This window comes from Lagopus muta, chromosome 16 (genome assembly GCF_023343835.1).
Source record: "Lagopus muta isolate bLagMut1 chromosome 16, bLagMut1 primary, whole genome shotgun sequence".
In the NCBI taxonomy this organism is placed as follows: Eukaryota; Metazoa; Chordata; class Aves; order Galliformes; family Phasianidae; genus Lagopus; species Lagopus muta.
This window is the reverse complement of record NC_064448.1, coordinates 7967122-7989023: the sequence shown is the minus strand read 5'-3', so window position 1 is coordinate 7989023 and position 21902 is coordinate 7967122. Positions and strand designations below refer to the sequence as shown.

The 21902-nt window shown below is 39.1% G+C and overlaps 1 protein-coding gene across 8 annotated transcripts in view; it reads right to left on the bottom strand.

Moving 5' to 3' along the window:
- SULF2 (sulfatase 2) overlaps window positions 1–18950 on the bottom strand; it is a 137338-nt gene extending 118388 nt beyond the window's left edge. For 4 of the 8 annotated variants that reach the window (XM_048963261.1, XM_048963259.1, XM_048963257.1 and 1 more), the window contains exons 1-2: window positions 18701–18948; window positions 18083–18153 (exon numbers count right to left, since the gene is read on the bottom strand). The gene's annotated coding sequence lies outside the window, so the exon portion shown is untranslated. Of the gene's footprint in view, window positions 1–13186; window positions 13280–18082; window positions 18154–18524; window positions 18628–18700 lie in introns of those variants that run through there. The other 4 variants (XM_048963265.1, XM_048963262.1, XM_048963267.1 and 1 more) reach the window with 3 other exon arrangements.
- Window positions 18951–21902: the final 2952 nt, after the last annotated feature.

Sequence of the window (21902 nt, the reverse complement as noted above, 5' to 3'; positions counted from 1 at the left end):
AAGGTACACATCATGGAACAGTCCATCCAGTTGTAGAACTGCACTTCCACTGGAGTTATTCAAATTCACTCTTAAACATTATCTTATTATTTTAAGCCTATATTCATATTTATTTGCATAATGTTGCTATGCAATTAAAAGTGTCCTTAGTTATAAAATTTCCTGTCAATATCTGTTCTAGTTCAATTTTAAGCAAGCAAAAGAGGGGAGTCTCTGGGAAGCTGCCAAGCACAATGACATCCTGCACATTAGGCAGTTTGTTTCCTCCACAGGAGACAGATCAATACTCAAGAAACAAAAACAAAACCAAGAAAAGCTAAAAGCTTAGTCATGTAAATCAGGGAGGAGGAAAAACGAAAGGAAACTCCTCATTGGCATTCTACAACTTCTACAGACCCCCATGGCCCATTAGCTAATTTCTATTAAAACACACAGCACTAGAATAATAAACGCCAGTGGCACATTTCTAAAGGTTTGTGGCAACTGAAGTAAACATGTCGCTGTTCCCAGGACACCAAGAGACAAAAAATTAACCAGAGGTTAACTGGGTCATTAGCTGGAGTACAATACAGGTCACTGCAGATTTAATTTAGTTTGTATTCAGCTAAAGAATCAAACACAGCAACCAGTTCTCACAGCAGGAAAACAAGTAACTTATCAGCATGCTGACGTATCTTGGATACCAAGGCACTAAAAGTCTGTCTTTATGATTCATACCATCTTTAGCTAACTTCACATTATTTTGATGAAATTAAGTACAGCATAGACACAGTTTAAATGGTTCTGAGTGCAAGTATGAAACACACGCAAATACAAAATAGTTAACATTGTATACAGTCTGCTTTTATGTTTTTTATACCATCAACTATTTAAGCAAACTTTCCCTCCCAAAAGATGGCTGACAAGGAAGAAACTGATACAAATCTGTAACCAGAGAAAAACTTCTATGGAGTTAAGGAAAAAACAACCCAAAGAACAAAATACTACGTTTTAAAGAGAGTTTGACCTAAACAACACTTATCAAATAAGTCTGTCTCACTAGCATCTTAATAGCTCTAACAGGGAAACCAATAGATAAGCAAGCCTCAGCTTCACAGGAATTGACAATATTGAGTAGCTTAAACATTTACAACTGCTTTTTATCCATTAGATTGGGTTTGCATCATTTCAGAAAAGCCTGCACTGAATCAGAGGGTTCAGAAAGCTTGAATTTTCAAGAAAGCTGGAGCTGCATTAGATTTCAGAGATTACCAACTTCATCTTTTACAAGCACTAGAACTGACTTAATTTCCATGACCACTCACATTTGCAGCTAGTCTCCTGTTGCTAATAACACTTGTTCTTCCTTTGTCACTATGTAAGAAAAACGAGCACATCAGAAGTAGCTGCAAACAAGACATGCTATTAAATACACAGAAAGCAAACAAAACCAGCTGAATGATGATCCCATCATTGGATCAAAATTTTAAGGCTAACATGCAGCACCAGTGAACTTTGAGGTAGAGATGAAATCATTACAGCACTTCAAACAGATCATTCTAATCTGAAATTCAACCTTTTATTAAAAGTAACAAGCAGATATAAAGATTCAATTCCTACTCAGCCTAAAATCCACAGTTAGCGTAAATAATAAGTAAAGGGAATAAGACTTGAGAATCAGTTCAGTATTTTGATGCAGGTCAGCAACTACAGCATCCAGCAAATAACTGAAAGTATATCAAGAAACACAAGGCAAGCATTTCTTTCTCATGAATGAATTTGAGAATTAAACAACCCCGCTTAAATACAGTAGCTTCATCTAAATTGAATTTTTATTTCTGCATATGATTGAGATTTTAATTACAGTATGAGAAAGCAACAGTTCATTTGTTCAGAGGGTATTTCTATACATAAACATAAGATGCTCTCTTGCTCAGGAAGCAGTCGTAGAATAAAAACATTTAAATGGAGCTGGGGAGAGAACCTCAGTTATGCTGATGTAACTGGAAACAGTCTGCCAGCATCTTTTCAGCTTAATAACCCAGGTAGCAGCTTTTCTATGCCAACTAGAACTTTTTTCCCCTAGAAATTCACCACCAGTTCCCCTATATAAGAATCCAACATACGCAGACATGTCAAACACTTATTCAAACACATTGATGTGTTAGAAATCCTTTAAATACTGGTCAGAATCAGAAACAGGACAAGCAGACAAGACTGGGGTGCACTGAGAATAATTCAGGCAGCAAAGACCAGAAGCTTCAAACTTCACTTCTGTTCAGAAGAGCTCTGCCCCTTCAACACTTCAGAAGCATTTATAAAGCCAAAACCAAAACTTTCTAGTTCTTTACCTCCCACAGTAATTGTTTCGCATCAGTGGCTCCAACAGTTTGATTAGTGACTACACCACCAGGGTCTACAATATCTTCCCTGCACCACCATCCCACTTTTAGTGCTATTAGCCAGTGATCAAGTCTCAACTTGATTGTATTGTTCAGTAGAATTTCTTGCTTTATCAGTTCACAAAACACAAACCTCTGCCTGAAAATTTAACAAACTATCTCAACAAATTCTTGCTGCAATTATTTACAACCAATTACAGAAGCAGCTTAGCATCATACCAAATTTGACCATACTACTGATTTTAATTCAGACATATTTCCTTTCTAAATATTCCCAATCACGTATAATATGATTCTTAGATCACAACAGCAATCCTTTTTTTCTTTCAATCTTATAATCATTGAGACAAAGGCAGAAACAAAGATGCACTGAATGATAATTTAACTGAACCTAGAACCAGCTTACAAAAACTGTAATTGCCCATGCATGACTTAATGAAACAAAGTAGTTCCTGTTTGTTTTAGGCTCATTACCAGACCTTAAGATCATAACATTTCTTAGGAAACCCATAAAAGCATTCTGTAGATTCTGGCATTTCTTTTCCTATACTTCTGCTCTTATCAATTGTCTAGCTAAATTCACTGGACACTATTACAGTTCAGTACACTGTAACAATGTTCTCTATTGAAGCTTCCTAAAAACTCAGCTTTTTTTCCTCCTTCTAAGGTTGGCTTTCCTTATGATAAACACAGGAAAAAAAGTGTACTTTGTGGTCTGAGTGCGTGAGATTTAACCAAAGGGAAGTGGCTCGTACTGGTGGAATAAAGCTAAAATCAACCTATTGTACAACCAAATGTACAACCTATTGTACATTTTCCTCTTTAAATTTTCTTTCTCTATCTGCACCCTAGTATTTATGCTTTCATATGTATAAACAAAGTGTTTCTTCATCTAAATCATGCATAGGAAACACAAGCATAAGATTGTCTTTTTTTCCTGCCACGGTAATATTAAAATAGGCTCAGAAGAATGGTTTTCAGCAACAACACTTAAATCCTCAGATTAAACATTAATAATGTATCACACATGCAGATGAATGCATGATTCATGAGACACACAAATGGCAGGCTCTATTTCAAGTCTTGTATGGCCATGAATATAACCAAGATGTGCATGCTGGAAGGCAAAAAAGCAAAATGCCATTTGCTAAGAGAGAAAGAACAGCCCTGCCTACTAAGAGTCAGAGAACCCTTTCCATGCACCTATTTCAACAAGACCATCTTTGTAACATACCAAACATGTCTGCAGACCATTAGAAGACGAGCAATTTTAATTGCCAATTCTTCTGAAATACTAAGTTCACACAGGATTCAGAATATAGCTTTAAATTAAAAACATCAGAACAAAAAATGACAAAAAACCCAGAAGTAGGAGAAATCTAAAGATTTTCCTCACTGGAAAGATCTTTCAATTTTCATTGATGGCAAACAATCTGTTCTGCACAGGAGTTGACGCTGATGTTGTTTTCAAATCATAAAAAAATCTTAATCTAGCCATAGCTATCCTACTGTCTTTAAAATAATCCCCTTCTTTCCATATTTACTCATACGTACTCAGCAAAGGGCTCAGAAGTAGGAACTATTACTCAGAAGAAAACTTCAGGAATCACTGTGAAAAAGTCACAATCCAAAGAAATGCTTATAAAGAGAAGAGGATAACATCCTATTTTTCTCTTTAACAAGGGATAATTTGTTGTAACAAGTAAGCTTAAACTATTTCCTTCGCAACAAGAGAAGTCTGACAGTTTTTCTAAGAAGAAAACTTGGAAGTTTCTTGGAAGAGGAACTCTTGGAGGAGAACACGAACTAAACCCTGCCAAGATTCAGCAGTAGCAACAGAATCCGGTATCAAAAGTTCAAAGGAAGTCACTTCCTCAGCTGATCTTTCCCTGCGTCAGAAGGCAGCCACAACAAACAACCTGGAACGCTGTTTTGCAAGGTCATAGGCTATTCCAGGTTATGGCTTTCTAGAGGCAGCCAAAGTTCACTCTGTAGTAAATAGAATTAAGTCTAACTCATAGAAGACAATATTTTAGAACTTTTTTTTCCTCCCCCCTTCCTCTCTACATAGATGATGACTTCTTTCCTCTGATTGATTCCTCTACTGGAAACATTTCTTCAGCTTGTCAGAATAGCAAAGTGCTGGATTACACAATACAATTTTCTGGGAGGCTGACATACGCTCAAACATTTCATTGTAATTGCCTAAGACTTAACAAGCTTAGCTTGTGTTGTGAAAAATAAATCAGAACTAGCAAGACAATTCTATCCTAAGGAAGAAATGGGGAAGAGAAAAACACAGAAAGTGGCACATTGTGGTTCATTAAGTACTTTAAAATTCTGATCTGCAAACTGGTTTAGCTAATTCTAACTATGACAGTCATCAGAAAAATAAACATGAATAAAGTGATCAAAAACCAAATGCAAACAGAGTCATTAAGCAAAGTCCAGACTCCATATTACAACAGGTTTTTAATCAACTTAATCACTACTGAAATTTGAAGCCTTTATTGTCCTGTTTCCAATGACTGAGGAAAACAGATGATTCTTTCTTTACATTAAAATCTGACATATTTGAAAACTCATGTCTACTTAGTCTTGATTTTCCTAGATTAGAACACAGATTTTAGTCTTTCCTCATGGTTCACATTTCCCAAAGCATTTGAGCCTTCTTGCTATTTAAACCACATCAGCATGAATGCAGAGAGGGTCACTCATGACCAGAATTAAAGTTTTGCTATCCTTTCTACTCATTTGAGTAGCTATTGTCATCCCAAAGCCACTAAAGAAATGAAAACAGATGACCTTCATATTGGCAGCAGAACTAATTTCAATACAGCATTTCTGAAATGGTTTTGCTCACATCACTGACGGCATTTCTAGACTGCACTCATTTAGAAGTCACATTCTTCTAGCAGTATTTCTGGTTGGATTTCACTGTTCCTTTAGGAAATATACCCTAATTTGAAATGCTTTCACTTAAAAAATAACTTACTTAAGTTATTTATTTCAGCAGAAAATGTTAAAAAACTCAGTCACATATGTGCCATGCAAAATAAACATCTCAACTGCACGCATTTCCTGACTTTCAGTTCATTCCTGAGAATAATCTCAAAAAAAAATAGTTTTCTGATGGATGTAAACTGGAAGATGCAGCTTATGGTCTCATTTAAAGCCTTCCTCAAAAGGTAACTCCAATTCAACTGAAGACAAACACATAGCACAGGTGGCGGTGCTTCACGCCAACAAGCTTGCTCTACAGAGTCTATACTGAGCTATTAGCCTCTAATTACATGCAAACTGATGAAGGATAAAGAAACTTAGCATATGCTAATATGTATATAAAGACCTTAAAATCAGTGTTAATAATTTGATTCAGAGCTCTTCTGCGTTGCTCATTAAATTTCTTCCATATATAACTAAAGCAAGCAAGCAACCTAACTTACCTACCATAACAGTCGTTGAAAACGTCTCAAGTCTTTGAATGTTCAGCTTTTCCATCTTTTCTCCCTGGATCCTCTGAATAGCTTTAAGCATTTAACATGCACATTCACACACCTCTTTCAGAAATTAATATTATGAATAGACTACAAAAATTTTCATTTTCACCTTCCACAGGCAATTAAAACCTCTCTGCTTTGAGATGTCATTTAGAGTTGTTTCAGCTTTGCTTCTGCTTGACTACTCATTCATAGTTCAAAAAATGACTACAGTGTATAGGCAATGTCCAGTATACACACACTACAAAATGCTTTCTGTATTGTTACAGAGTTATTTTGGTAAACTAGTAAACGAGAAAAGAAAAAAAATGAAGACAATCTGATGGTGACTTAAGCCTAAAATTCTATTTGCACATCTAATCGGTCCAAATCTAGAGCACTCCACCTTAAGTGAAATCAATACAACAACTTCAGTAAGATTTCAATTGTTGAATTAGATATATGTTTAAGATTGTTCTATGCAAGGGAATGCCTAGTTTCTAGCCTTAGAGCAAAATAGGAACGGCAGGGGACTAGAAATAGTTGAGTATTTTCCCTAGAGGTAACTATTTTAGAAACATTTGAATAATAGAAAATCTAAGAATCAGACAGCTGTCATTCTTAATTCAGTCAAGTTCTGCTGCTGGCTCTGAACCAACTCTAACAAATCCAAATAAAAGCATCAGTGGCAGGAAGAGGAAGAAAAAGCCCCACTGCTCAGCTTGAGGTTTAAGACACTCAGTGCTCAGAATTGATGTGCCTACAGGAGAGTAGAAATGAAGATTTTAGGAAAAGATCTACAAGGGCCTACTCCAGAACTCCACAACTCTGATGTCCTCATTCCTAACTGAATTCATATTGATATTTGATGGGCAGAAGTCATCTTGTCAGCAAATCACATAGCTGACTGTCCAGGTGTAAATATTACCATCACAGCTCACGGGTGAAACTCAGAAAACTGGCAGTGTGCTGAATTCTCGCAAAGGAATAAACTTGACCAAAGGTTATCTGGAGGCATTTCTTTGCTTTTGGTAGTATTGATTTCCACTAGAATAAGGAAGGGGTTAGAAAACGAACAATACTAAAACCATCTGACACTTGACTGCAGGAATTAAAGAGCTCCATGCAAACACGGTACTCCTTCAGGTGCTTATTATTTAAACTGCTTTTCATCATATGTACATTAGAGCCATCATCTCTTCTGTACGATTTGTACCTGGCCCAGCAGTAATCTTCCTGGCAACTATTCTGTATTCATAAAAGCAGAGAACAAACTCACCAGAGCCTTTAAGCACACATTAAGTTTTCCTATTAAGTGCAGCTTTCTAGGATTTTCTATATTGAAGCATTTGTTTTGTCTGCTTTACGAACATGATACTTCAGTCCCTAAAGGACTAAGCCAAAGATCAAAGATAACTAATTTCATGGCAGCCTCCACAGCTGCGCTTTTCCTGGGATGCACGATGCACACATCTCCTCATTATCAATGCACGTATTTTTAAAATCAATGCTGAGTGTCTGAGAATTTCAGGAGTTACTGGAACTCAGACCCATCTGTTCTCATTTCTGCTCTTGCAGAAACATTTTAGCATGACCTCGATGACAACTTGAAATTGGCATTGTTGGGAACTGTTAGTATAGAGTCAATCACTGCTCCAACTGACATTAGACACCAGCCACAACCCATCCCCGTCCCACCATCCCCCCCTCAGAATTACAACAAGAAACAACCCAGACTTTTCACTCAGTAATTCACAAATCTGGAGAGGGCATTCTCAATTGGTACTGTGAGACAGGATGAATGCAAGCCTCTCCAGCAGCAGTGACTGCTCAACAGAGCTTAGAACAGCAGGTATTGTAATCTTAACCACACAGGTGTCTCACAAAAGCTCGATATTCAGCATGTATAACCTGAAAGACAGCACAAAACCCTCACTCCACAAATAGAGAAATTATAGCCACCACAGAGGAGATAAAGTCAGACTCCCAAACTCCAGCATCTTACCAGTGATCTGCACATTGGACTATACCAGCTTTAGCCCATGAATACTGCATTTCAGAATGCACCATCTCCCATCACAATATATGAAGCTAAGAAGCAATGAAAAAGCATGTTATTATATAGAAACCTTTTTAAAATCAACCCCTAGAAAAACAAGAGAAAATGCATTTCTGATGTGGTCAATATTTGTAAATCTTCTCTCTAGAAGAACCAGAAATTCTTCCTACAGGTAAACCATGAGACAAACCATGAGACTGTTGTCAGCAGCAGCATATCAGATATATGGAATCACAATACTTCCTTTAACATCTAATAATAATTACCCAATAACTGAAAGAGCATCAGATAATTTCTCTTCAAAATAATTGAAAATTACCCCTCATACAGGAGATGTTACACCCGAGTGACAGAAACGCAGCAGATAGTGGGTTTTACACTTTGATTATCACAGCTTTTAATGAAATCAGCCCCATATTCTAGCACCCCATCCTTACTCAGTAGGTATGCCACTGCAGATGATATGGGTGCACATCTGGAGGGTTAATGAAAGTAAAAATACCAGTGAGGTAATGTTGGCCTTCGCCCAGAGAGTAGGAGAAGAGCAAAATTCAGCACACAGGAAATGTATAAAACAATTCTGCCATGATGAAAAGTTATCAAGCATGAAAACTTTATTTCCTCACAAGCTGATCTATTGGTAATTAAAACAAGAATAAAAACTATATTTCTACCCTTAGTGCAATTGATAGTAGGAAGTCTTCCACTTACAGATTTAAGAATGACTTGAAAATGAGTAATTCATGTACGAGAATTGCTTAAAGAACAATTAGGAATTCATGGAAAAACAAACCACTGTTCCTCCTTAGCAGTTATTTTTCTTTTTACATACATCTGATGAAAATGTCTAATGGAAGCAAAGTATGATCTGCAAAAGAAACTTATCTAGGGTAGCAAATCTATCTTTCAATTATTCTCTCTGCAAATTTTAGCAGAGTTCCTCTGTACACACAGTTTCTTTCCCTAATGTCATACAAGGAAAACTTCAAAGGAAAAACCTAAAATTTGGCATAGAAGTATTTATACATGTTGAGAAATAGGAATGTTTTGAGTGCCTCATTTTCAAGACATCTTTACCACTAAGACATAAGACACCACAATGCTTCTGCTCACCAAATTACCCAGAAATTTCATTGTCAGGCTCTTACTACAACCAGCTGTATCAATCTCTTTGCTACCACAGTTGCTTTACCTCCATTCTGTAAGACATACAGACAACAGCTGCCATAGCATAAACTCATCCTGAGAGTGAAACTCCAAATCTGAAAAATCAGGAATAAGTAATTTGGTAAAAAACCAGCTATTGTAAGACTTCCGTAAGTGAAGGAGTTTTGTAAGCACGTCCAGCAGAAATGCTTAGAACAGTCACAAAGACACGTTTTCAGAGAATTCTGTACAGAAATTTCATTAAGCAGATAACTTTGATTAACAGAGCAAGTACAGAAATAATTTCTTCCCAGCTTCAAACTCATTGCTACAACTGTGCTTAGCACTAATGTTCCAACATATGTGATACTACTAAATAACTATACTTTCTAAATAACAGTGTGGGAGGTATTACATTTAGATCTCAGCAACCCAATCAAGTACTACTGGATCCGAGACAGCGGATTGAAAATAAGAGATCAGTGGAGTTCATCAACTCTATGCCTTTACTCCATAGGAGATACAGAGCTCCTCTCTCTTCTCTAAGGTCTGTCTAACCTGTTAAACCTCTCGTAAGGAGGTTTCACAACTTCCTGGGTATTCAACTCCTGGTCTTAGAAATGCAGTGTGGTAGGAAATGAAGTTCACCCTACAAACACAGGCAAACACACAGCTTGTTCACACCACAAGCTATGATGAAACACTGTAAGCTTATTATAAGGAGCCCTTACTCCAGATCACTAAAGCTAGTCACCCTATACACCATCTCACAGCAGGGCAGAAGAGAAATCACAGGCTTCCTTCAAGTCTTAGCACCTGAAGAAATCAGGGATTCTTTCTGGGTCATCATCTAATCCTACATACATGGATATTTCCATGTAATAGTGTCCTTTTACCCCCAGACTGACATGGAAATACTATTCTCCATCTCAGACCTGGCACTCAATTTATGCGAGAGCATGAGAGCTTCTTCCTTTAAACGCGTATCCAAATGCTCTGCCTGTCTGCTAGGGCTCAAGATTTCACCTCTGTTATAGGCTGGTGAAGAGTCAAACAGAAGCAGAATTACACAAAGCAAATATCAACAACCAGTCCCAGCAAACAACAAGTCCAACAGCATGAAATCACAGAAAGTTCGTGAAAACAGTCTGCCAACTGCAATCAAGTTTTCTTCTAACTTCTCTCATCCAGTCAAATGCCCAAGGTTCCTCTCACAAAGTCTCAAGTTTATAACTTCATAATCAGACCTGAGTTTACCCTATTTGTTTTTCTTTAGTTAAATGTAGTGCCTACCCAAAATCTCACCTGCTACAATTTTGCTCTATCTTGCTTTAATCACAGCAGACACAAAGCTGACCTGTTTGTGTCAGAATCTTGTATCATCTAGGGAATAATAAATTTAGTAAACTAAGCTAGTCCTCCCTAAATAGGTTAATATATATTTTAGATAACAAGTAATTTTATTCATTCCATTCTTATTTCTCTTAAGCAGTTCCTGCACTGAATTGTCATGACAGTTCCTGAAGACGTAAAAATGCTGACATCTGACATAGGATGAAAATCAGATCCTCGGTCTCTAGAAACATAGCTAAAGGCTTGAATGAAAAAAGGCTTTCATGTTAGGTTCAGCTTTTAAGCATTATTCTTGCTAAGGTGCTCTGTTCATCTCCTGTCACTAAAACATCATAGGGCATACACGACACCATTCTGCACAAAACTTGCCAAATTCAGGCTCTATTCCCACTTCCTCATCTTCCTTCCCACAGTTCTGCAAGTGTTTATTTAGAAGTCAAAATATTTACTCTTTGGAAGATTCTGCTGTGCTAAAAACATGTTTCTGAATCAGTCTTGGAGTTTGGTATACAGTGGTATGTCTGACATCTGAAATGGCATGAATACATCAGAATGTGCACAGCTATTAGTTAATCTTGGCATACAAAAAAGTTCCGTACCTCCCTAGCTGGAAATACTATGCTAAGAACAAAAACAAAACATAAAACAAGCAAACAAAATGCTAGCAAGAACCCACATTCAAAAACAGGGAGACAGTCTAAGCAATGGAATTGAGTGGGTCAGTTTTGGGGAAATTAAATATATTTTTTGAAGTCACAGAATCGCTGAGGTTGGAAAAGACCACAGAGCTCATTCAGTTCAACAATCTAGCACCACCACCTTGCCATCAAACCCTGTTCCTCAGTGTCACAGCTACATTGCCTGTGACAATACCTGACCATTCTTTCTGAGAAAAATTTTTCCTAAGATCCAACCTGAATCCCCCCAGTGCAACTTAAGGCCACTAATTATTATGAATAAAATTACTTCTTATTATCTTAAATAAGCCTATAACAATTTTCTAGGGTTGCTATTGGCAAATCCTCCTTCTGGGGAAGGGAAAAAAAAAATTGTTGTTAATCAAAAGTTGGTTTTATCAGACATTTTGAAGTTCATTCCACTCTTGGAAAGATTGGAGAAATCTCTGAGGTCTCCCAAAACTATTCCTTTCATTTTGAAATAACTTGTTGAACTGCAGTAACATTGCAAACTAAAAGCAGGATGAATTTGGATTAGTTTTATTTTGGACAGTACAGCAACCTAAGTCACAGCTTTAATGAGATAAACAGCAGCAGCTGAAACACAGTACTCAGTCATAACTTAGAACAAGAGCAGACTAGGTAACAAATTACTGTAAATGCATCATACTCTTGAAAGCTTTTTGTTTTATCTGGAAACATTAGATGTAAAAAGTTGCTCAAGTCTGGAACTAGACTAAGCCTTCCCTGAAGGCATGATAAATGCATTCACCAGTTAATAAGCAGTTTGTATTGCGTATATAGAAATTAGGAAGTCATCTCACAGAAAGACAAGCAGCACGTGAGCCCCTATTAAACCTCTTGCATAACAACTGATTAAAAAAACGTTGCTAATAACAAAAACATAGAATGGACACAAAATTAATATTACAGGAGGACTTAATTGAAGCTACAGCATTTCATTCTGCAATGCTCTGCTGAAAAACTCACTTAACAAAACCAGGACAAATCCCAATTCAACAGCAGAAGCTGAAATAAGAGGCATTAAGTATATGCATTAAGTATGTAAAATATTCTTTAGCTTTCTTTACAGATGTGAAAAGAATATAATGAATCCTTCATTGCTTAGAGGGGAACATTTTTCTCTTGCCAGAGGACAGATTTCCAAAGAACGATATTTACATTTTCCTACAACTAGTAATTTTCTCATTTATCATTTGTCAGGGCCCAAAGACCTTTTACTGCACATAGGATGTTTGCATATGTTTAATGATCCTTTTACCAAACAAATGTCACAGTCTGAATGAGGAAATTAGTTAATATCGCTGATGTTGCTAATTTAACACCATTAATGTCACACTGTGAACAGCCACAGAACCTACAGTGTCTTGTATCATAGTTAAGCTCTGTTGGTTGTGAGTCTGTTCTTCAGCAGACAGCATGGAGGAGAAGAGAACCCATGCAAATGTTACACTCAAGGAAATTGAAAAAAACAACAAAGCTTGCTTTGATCCTGTAGCTAGATTAGCAAGAAGTGTGACTAAGTGCAGATCATTTAGTAGTGATTTAGATGCACTAATTGGCACTCAGTTATCTGCACTCTTACAGCTGCCTCCACTTTGCTTCAAATCCTGATAAAACACTGATAAAACAGAAAATCATCCAGGTGGGTCACAGAAACCATTGCAACACAGTATTACTGGATATAGAGGAAGATCCAAAAATGTGTCAAACGAAGCAGCAGAAGCCACATTGCAGCATTGTCTTCACATGCAACTATGCCTGCTCACCCTCCTCTATGCACAAATGGGCTACACTTTGTTAGGTATTTGTTAAGTAAGAACTACCAAAAAGAAGTTATCTAACTGCAGAACAATTTTTTCCCCCCTATAAGTTGCTGTAAGTGACACACTTCCCCAACAACGTAATGATACAGAACTGATCCTTTTGGAAGTCTTACACATACTGCTGGTACTGTACCATAGGGGGCAAAGAAGATTGACAGAGTGTTACAGTTGGACAAATTAGCACAGTGGAAAGGCGGTACAAGAGCGAAATGGCAAAAGGAACAAACAGGAAAAGAATGCTCACCTGTCTCCAAAGATCCGGGCTCACCGGAAAAAATTCCACAAGAGAGGAATCTCCAAGCAGAGCACCTTCCCCACTGGCACTCAGACTTTAAACAGGGTCTAAGAGGCACAGCCAGGCTCCTCCCCTTGTGGCCACACAGCTAATTGCCTTCACCTATGCTCCCAGGGCTGACCCAGTCCTTTCCCCAGGCACTCTATCAATGGTTCGGGCCATGACTCAACAGTTCCCATACACAGGGACTAAAATTATTTTAAAGTTAATAATTCTGTGTGTATGCAATGTAACCAAAAATAAGGGTGGGAGAAAGGCAGCACAATGCTGTTCCCTTGCAACAACAATAAATACTGTACACCTGATGTTCATCCTGTGGTTACCAATAACAGATCATTGCCCTTATCCCGATTAACAATAAATGCACAAAACTTATTAAGAAGTTGATAATTCTAAATATTGCAGTCAGTGACACAGCTGGCTTTTTGCTCTTTCCAAAGGCATAAGCTGTACATCAGCTGAAAAACTGCAGAAAAAAACAGTGAATAATTTGACAGCACAGCAAAATCAGGGAAAAGAAACCAAGAAACTCTGAAGAAGCAAAAATAACAGAAAACAGCTCTGGAAAGAAGGCATTACTAAGCAATGACAATATTGAGTTTGCTTCATAGTGCTTTTATGAATTTGATCAAGCTAACCGGGTCTCTCTACAGCACAGAGAAACTGTATTAGATTGCAGTGTTTTGCTCAGCTAGGCACACCCATACAGCTCACATTTCTATAAAATGCCGTTACCACAGCGAGATCTCTTAATCCAAGAAAACAGCACTAACATCAAAAGCTGGTGACTTGGACAGCATTTTGAAGATGCACTACACTGAGGTCTGAGCCAGAGAAACCATACAGTCTATTAGGCAACCCATCTAGTTCTGTACGTGCCTTATCATGCACCTTTGAGACAGACCTTTATCTCTCCCACAGTAATGAATCCCTTAACACATACATCCCAACACCAACCCTCAAAGCACATACTGTGCACAGAAAGATTTGGAAGTCTGCAGTCCATTTCCCCCAACCAACATGCAGCTTTTTTCCAAAATACAATAATATTGTTTCCTAGCTAAGGTTCAGATATGTAAACTAGACATTTCTAGAGTAACTATACATTATTTTAGGATTATTTAAAGGGGCTTTTACCCAAATGGCCTAGAAAGGGATAGGCTGCTACACAGTCATGTACTGAAACACCAATTTTAAAACTACTTGAATTATAAATTTTCTGCTTTTTATAGCTGTGCTCAACAAAGTCACTGGGGATTGGAGGTGTAAGGCAGTAGAAGAGCACAGAATTTTGTCCTATAATCATTGGACAAGTCCGCTATGGACATTTCATAGACAGCATGGAGGAGATCTTACACACAATAGAACATGACCCAAAACAACACAGGCATATTTATCTCAGTACATCAATCATTTACATGCTATTACTAGCATGCTAGTGCTATTACATGCTATTTACTAACAGAAACCACAGCAGTAAGTCAAGTAGACTTTTTTTTTTGGTTTTGTTGTTGCTTTTTTTTTTTTAATATGCAAGAAATTGAAGCAATTCAAGTTATTCATTGCTGTGGGAAGGGAGCGGAATCCATACAACAACGCAACATACACAAACATTTGTTCAGAAGACAATAGACAATAACTCAGTTCAACTGCACTGGAGAGAATACAGCAACAATGAGACAGTTCAAAACTGGTGAGCCAAACAGTACAAATTAATACATGGAACCTAATGCACTAAGCAAACTATATTATAACAACTATTATTATAACTCCCTCCTCCTCCTCTGCTTCAAAAAAGTAAATATCTTTCTGACCCACATTCTTCCACTCCACTGAAGGGCAGCAGCTGTGGAATAACATGCAGATAAAGCTCTTTTTGCATCCTTCTTCAGAGTATGAGATTTCTAGCACTCCAACTGAAGATAGACTTCATATTTTCCTTCTGGATTCTTTTAACACATTTAAGAAAATTTATGCAAAAGTCAATTGATTAAGACTTGGAAATACCAAAAGCCTACAAGAAGGTCTCCCAGTTCAGTTTCTCAATTGAGCACTATCAAGATGCTGAAATAGATAAGGAGCTGATGTCATTTGCAGTCTTCGTTTTCAAGTATTTCTAGAAAACTTCTAAGTTCCTAAGTACACTGACCTCATCTATTAAGCCTGGTAGTCATATTCTTTGAATCAAGCAGAGCCCTCCATCACCACAAAGATGTTATCTTTACTTTAGAACACTACAAGCAGATTAGAAATTACTTGTTTGAATGATTTCTCAATATCTTTAATATCTGGAAATATTACAAATCTTTTCCCCTCCCACAGAAGTCAACCACTAATTGAAATCCTCCCTCATCAAAGCTGCATTCTCACTTTGACTTATGACACTTGGGCAGTGCTGAGAGGGACAATGTAGAGGCAGGTAACTGGTGACAAACGATAGTAGTAACACAGTTTCTGAGAGTAGAACACAAAATCCAAGTCTACTCAAGATCATCAACAGAGAGGAGAAAACACCACCACCACCACAAATAAAAAAACAAAACCCAATATAAAACATTCACGATAGCTTTTCAGATTACAAACTGGATCACAGCTTGCACTGGAGTGAACCTAAGATATTCTCAAAAATGAGCCAATGGAACATCCATTTTTATGCAGGAAATGTGAGCCTGTAGCTCATTCTACAACATGCCCACTCCACCATGAAAAATTAGCTCAGTGTATTGATTAAAAAAATGAGAAGCTGTTCTACACGAATATTAAAGGGAAAAAAATGAAAGGCGGGTCTGTCCTACACTTGATGGGAACTGGCAAGGTCACAGAGCATTCTTCCTAGAAGCACCATCTCACCAACATCTTGAATCGAAATGCTCTGATGGGTTGGAAGTGGCTCTTGAACTCACTTTTCTCTATTCTGAGTTTCATAGGTGTCTAAGGGAAGAATGTCAAAAGGAAAAGAAAAAGTGTTTCTTAGGAGGTTCAATTATCTAATCAGGCCATGTACTAAGCAAGAAGTCCGGAATTTACACTAGTTATTTTAATAACAATTTTGAAGGGAAAATGAAATATAAGTTCATACTCTTTCCAAGTTGTAGAAATCTTTGAGATACTAGATGTGTCTTTTTCCATTTTCTTTTTAATAACACAATGAAGAAGAGAGTAAGTACTGATCACCAGCCTGTGAATTACTTTTGCAATAGTTCATTTGGAGGGGAAGAAAAAAAAAAAAGCCGTTTACAGTGATTTTTATTCCTAGCCTCTAAAAAAATACTTCTGCTATTATACCACAGAAGTGTTTACTTTATTCCACCAGCATTTTCCTCATTTGCAACAGAGAACTGTCTCACTAACTCAGTTATACTGCAAACACACTGCAACTAAAGCACATGCGTTTGCAAATTTGACATCAAGCCACTCTGAGTTCCACTCTTGTAGATGAGCACCCATGATTTTTCTCTCTCAGGACCTTTTTAACACATGCTTGGAAGAATGCACCAGCATGGCAATACATGGACTTAAATAAAACCAACCACACACTACAACAAGCAGGGCCACCGCAGAACACCATCTCTTCCAACATATCATCTTGTTTAATGAAGTAATGCGAGTTACTTATGTAGAATAACTACAGGTGTTTTGCAATCAATTTAAAAGAAATTATGAAGTACCTGATAAGGAAACATATGATTACTGAAACAGTTTTATACAGGAAAGGCAAATGCTTTTCAGTTAGACATTACGTGAAATAACTGAAATAAGATCCTTACAAGAAACCCTTGTAGCAAAAGAAGTTTTACAGGAGCGAAACACAATGCCAACAATGTGGATTGGTTTTTTGTTGTTGTTTGGTTTGTTTTTTTATAAATATCAAAGACTAGGAAAAAAAAAAATAGAAGAATAAATCATGAGGTGAGATTACAGATTTTCTGAACAAGACTGAAATAAAACTATAGAAAAAAAAAAAAAAAAAACAACCCACATGCAAAATATAAAAATCTATAGCAGCAAGACCCCCAATGCACAGAAACTTTGCCTTGAATTCCATGACTTCTGCTGAAGAAAGAAGTATAGAGCTGACCTGAATTGTCTGATGCAGTTACAAACAAACCTGTCATATTTACACTAACATTTTGAGTGTTTTCCTACACATCTCATATTTCATCTCCTCACCCACAACAAAACAAGTAGAACAGTTAAGGTAAAATTGAGAAAAAACAGTAGGCAGATTGGTTCAGTTTTTGAATAGCACATTTGAACATTTTAAGTTTCATTACTGCTGCACCTGGTGTGAAACACAGAGACAAATTACACAAGGAAGGCACTACTACATTTTATCAGAGAATCATTCTTCAAGCATCAGTTTTATTTCTATATAATGAGAAACCCTAGAGAAACACCAAACATGAGTAGGGGCAAAACACAGTATCTTATCTAAACTCATTAAAACTATATTTGGAGATAAGGAGAAAGAAAGAAAGAAGCGTTCTGCTTATAGCAAACACCAGAACAATTACTCTAGCTGCATCTGTTGGAGAACCCTCAGACCCACTCTAATTCTTAAAGCAGGCCACAAGACACCCAACGCTCACTGAGTACAAATGCCCGTGCACTGCAGATTGCTTTTGGGATGCAGGTGACCGAACCACTCAAAGGGCTTTGGCAACTCCTGTCTGATGGCATAAACAGACAGCTGGCTACTGATAGCAAAGACACTACTTGCTGTCACCATAAACTCGGAAAAAAGAAATCAATCATGCTTCCACCAAAAAGTTCTGCTTTCATCTATCGAACTTAACGCAAGAAACAGAAAAGCAAGAGCACGCATGTACTCATTTACACACTTACACGGTGGAGAAGGCGAGGAAGATGGCACAGACACCGCACCTCTGTGCGGCTTCACATCCGGACGCGATACTCTAAAGGAGAACACACAGAGGAGCGATGAGAACCGAGATCCCCACCTGCAGCACCACAACCTCCCGCAACGTGGGGCCGGGAGGCAGAAGTTGAGGCGCAGCGCGTTCTGCTCCCGCTCAGCCACCGCTTCACGGCGTGACCTTGGGCCGCTCCCCCACAGCTCCGCTGCCACCTGACAGCCGCAATTATTCGCCACGGGAGCCTCCGCACCGCCGGAACCGAACGGAAAGGGAGGGGAGACAGAACGAGAGGGGGGAGGGTGGGGGGAGCGGGCGTGTGTTCTCTGTTCTCCTCGCAGGTGATAAAAATCTCCCCGACGTAGCTAGACTCTGGGAGAGGATCGATTCCCGCACCCTTTCCTTTTCCATACCGTTCCGGTTAAACCGGAGGGCGAGCCAGAGGAGCCGGCACCTCCGGATCTCCCGCCCCGAGCGCGCACGGCAGCCCGCGGAGCCGAACCCTCAGGGCCTCTCCGCCCCCGCGCCCCGCAGGCACAGCCCTCCCGGCGGCCCCGACCCAGCCGCGCACGGAGGCGGCGTTACTTACAGCACCCGCCAGGCGGAAAACTCACAGGTGGCCCGGAGCCGCCGAGGAGCGAGGCGCGCGCTCCGCCCCGGGCCGCGGGAAGTCACTCCGCTCAGCAGCCGCGCGAGGAGCCGGCGTAGCGAGCTGGGGGCGCTGTACGCCGCTCCCCGCCGCTGCTCGCTTCGCTTCGCCTCGCCTCGCGCGAGCCCGGCTCCCGCCCGCCCTTCCTCCCGCCCGGCTCGAGCCGCCGCCGGCCAATGCGGGCCGCAGCGAGGAGCCGGCTTTAACCATCTGTTGCGAAGCGCCTCCTCCTAGCGCTGCCGCCTCCCTTGCGGGGGGCTCCCGCCCAGGCACCCCTCCGAGGAGGCGAGGAGCGTGGGACAGATTTACGCCGCGCTAAGGTGCTCTCTGCTCCCCCGGAGCCTTCGAGGGCCGCGGCTGTTGCACGTCTCCCTTCCCCCGCGCTTCTCGCGCCCGGCGCTCCCATCCCCCCGTCCCCTCGGCGCCCTTCCCGCCGTCCGCTCGCTTCAGGGCGGTCCCTCCTGCGTGCTTTCGCTGTGAGGTGAGGGAAGATCTCCACAGGGGCACCGCTTAACGGGTGCGAGGTGCGATGGGGAGGTTTCAGGGGGAGCGAGCTGAGCAGCCAAAAGGAGTTTTGTGTGGGGTCCCGCGCTCCTGGGGAATAACACCCGGAGCCTACACAACTTCTTTACGTCCCGCTTCACGATAACCGCGGCTCTCCACAGGGGTGGCAGGAGCTGCGCGCCCCGTCCTGCTGGAAGGGCGCGGCGCAAGCTCCGCTTTAACCGTGCGTGACGAGACTTCTTAGGCGTCTCCTGTGGTGAAGCTGCGCCAGGAGGGTCAAGAGTCGCATTCGCTGTTAGAATAGTTTTGAGTTTTAGCCTTTCACGCCCCTAATTTGAAGGTTTTTCCATAAACGTGGACAATCTATGCACACGCAGATCTCTCCGCACGATGGTAGCTCGGATGTTTGCAGCAGACGCGTAATCTCCACCCAAAGCAGACCCATAGTTCCTGTTTCACTTCTCACTTTTGCATACCTCCTTATGGATTTGATACACACTGACAGTTTGGAGGAAAACAAATGCGTAGGAAGAGATTTAATCATTTCCTTGCTATAGAGCTCTCTGATCGTACTTTCTAACACATTCTGTACATTTTCAGCAGATTTCCCACTGAAAATTCAGGAGTGAGAAGCTAATTTTATTCCATACAGATCCCAGGCTAATATTTTTATGACGATGTGTCAAGAAAATAATGCAAATTCTTTTCAACTTTCACCAACTTAAAGCTAAGAAAACAGTCTTAAGACGCCTGCTGTGGGATGAAAAAATATATGTAATGCATGTGTTAAATCAAGTTCTAAATGAAATTTAGACTTTTTTTTCCAACCTGTCTCATTGCTGTTTCCCACTAGAGCAGTTTCCAAGCAGAGTTAGGAGTTTGAAACCAGAGCATGGATGAAATGTGTTCTGTAGCTCTGTGTATTCTTATGTTACTTTCTTGCATTTTCTTTGCTATTTTGAGACACTATTATGCAAATCTTAAAGTAATCAATTCTCATTAATGTGTGTGTTATCCAGATCTGGATAGCCTTAATCATAAATCCTTTCCTTTTATTATAAAAGATACGTGATTTCTTATTCTACTCCATGCTGTTATAAAATGGCTCACAGTAAGTGGCACATTATTACATATAGACAGTTTTCAAAAATAGGATGTTTCTTACCCACACAGAAGGCTTTATTTTTTGCATTAGATTATCTCAATACAGTTGAGATTTCTTATGACAAAAAGAAGTCTCAAAAATGTCAGAAATTACTTGAAATTCTGAAAATTACTTTAAATGTTTTGGGTTTTTTCTCATCAACCTCCAGATGGATGAAATTTTACCCTTGTGTGCATGTGGGATGCCTGCAAGTCTGAAGGGAGAATTCGTCATTACAAGATATTTTTAAAGAACAGTTTATATATAGTTAGAATTATCAGGGTGATGAATTAGCTAGTGAATCTTCCATTAATCTTAAGACTATTCTCAATGCTAAGTTATCCCCATATGTATTATTACTAAGCCTCATCATCATTAAGATACTGTTTTTTAGCATTACTGTGAGATTTTGTCCTACTATTCTAAGAATTTTTCTGTTATTTAATTACTGCATAACAATTTAACATCTTAAACCAATTGTTCTAGGTACCAAAGGCATGTAAAAAGAGATGCTCTTCACACAAGTACTTTGCATGCTGTCATACATAGACATCAGAGAAAGAACGGCTAGGACTGGAATGATCCGGAGACAAGCAACTGCCCCCTGAAACAGTGAAAATACAAATCATTTGTTCAGTTGTACAAGTCTTGACAGAACCCAAAAGCATGTAGAGGTAAGTGCAGTCCACTGATATAATAAACAAAACACTGTAAGTATAGAAATTACGCCTTATGTCTCCAAGTAATGCTTCTTTTATCTTACAGGAAAAATGTCATGTTAGTGGCCAGTTGCAAAGGCAGTTGCTCAATTTTCTTTTATTTTTTATGCAAACAAAAACTTATTTCTCCCAGTTCATCACAGTTTTTATTACATATTTTGATCAATTATAAACATGAAAAATTCCTGTGTGCATACAGTATCATGTATATCATGGATGTGATTAAGACAAGATTCAAATAGACCAGCAACATGCCATCAACTCAGGCATTTTCTTCCTTTTCCCTTGCTGCAATGTTGATATAACCTTAAGCAATTTGTTGAATTTGCCTGCGCATCATTCACTCATCTGCGAAATCTGGGATACTTGAAGTACACTTTCATAGTAGTAAGAATTCGTGAATGCATTTGTTAGCTAATTTGCTGTAAGTAAATAAGATATTTAAATATAGAGATCCAAACCACTCATCATAATATTTTTTCCTGCTTCATTCTAAGCAGTATAAATATAGCAGTCTATATTGCTTAACACAGAGCTTAAAAACTTGGCAGTATGTTTGTCAAATATCATAATATACATCTTAGAATCACTAAAGATCCTGTGTGAAAGTTTAAGGGAAACAACACACCAATTTTGCTAATTGGTCTGTGTTATATTAACAATATGCGGAGAGGTAAGGCTGGAAATACAGTTCAGGAGATCAAGGACCATGCAAAAAGAATGGACAGTTTTCACAGAAGAGCTTGGGTTGGAAGGAACCTCAAAGACTGTCTGC